Here is a 1,119-nt window from a genome sequence, read left to right as displayed (position 1 = left end):
AACTGCTGACTGTGAAATTAGCAGCCCAACTTGTAATCACTGCGCTACCAGATGCAAATCAAAACAACAATGAAATATCATCTCACACCAGCAATAACAGCAAATGGCCTACGTGGAGTTCTGGTGTGGCGCTGAAGAGAAACGCGCTGGACCACTAGGTCACTTTGAACTGCAAGGTCAGTGGTTCAAACTCACCAACCGCTGCTCGGAAAGCCTACAGAGGGTCGCTATGGGTTGGTACTGATTCGACAGCACTCAGCAACAACATGGCATACATAAACTATCAAACAGTGCAAGAACCACATAAACAATAGAAGACAATATAGATGACTGGGACATACTAAAAATTAGAAACTTAGTGCATCGAAAGATTTTACCAAAAGAGTAAAAAGGGAGACCACAGACTGGGAAACATTTTTTTTGCAATGACATATCAGACAAGGGACTAATCTCTAAAATCTATAGGAAATTACAACACAAGAAAAATATAAATAACCCAATTAAAAAATGGACACAGGACATGAACAGACATTCACCAAGACATTCAGTCAGCCGGCAATCATATGAAGAAATGTTCAGGATCACTGGCCATTTTGTTTTTTAAGTGCCGTCAAATCGGTTCCCACCCATAGTGACCCTGCACAGGGTTTCCTAGAGTGGCTGGTGAGCTTGAACCACCGACCATACATGTATAGCTATTATCCTATCACAGAGAGCAGTATACTTCAAGACAGATCTTTTTTTTTTTTAATGTTTTATGTGAATTATGTAATAGTTTGCATGGAAGAACATTAGTTTTACATTCATTCTATCGTATATTGTTTCATTGCCATGGTTACAATCCCCTCCATGCATCATCAATCAACCACAGGGTATATGCTGCAAGCCTGCCCTCCCCCCCCCCACCGGTCTTCAGCACACAGCCCCTCTCCCTCTCTGGATCTAAAGTCCCCAGATGCTCCATATCTCCATGCCATCGTCTCTGCCTCCATCTCAGGCATCACTGCTTCTCTGGGTAGGGTCCCGCTCTCCTTTCTTCTCCGCTGATGGTCCCAGGGACCTCCTCTCCTAGACTGGAAAGTTAATCACGCCCCTCCTTGCTATAAAACATCTACCTTT

This window comes from Chrysochloris asiatica, unplaced genomic scaffold (genome assembly GCF_000296735.1).
Source record: "Chrysochloris asiatica unplaced genomic scaffold, ChrAsi1.0 scaffold00514, whole genome shotgun sequence".
Taxonomy (NCBI): Eukaryota; Metazoa; Chordata; class Mammalia; order Afrosoricida; family Chrysochloridae; genus Chrysochloris; species Chrysochloris asiatica.
Note: the sequence above shows the minus strand (reverse complement) of the source record.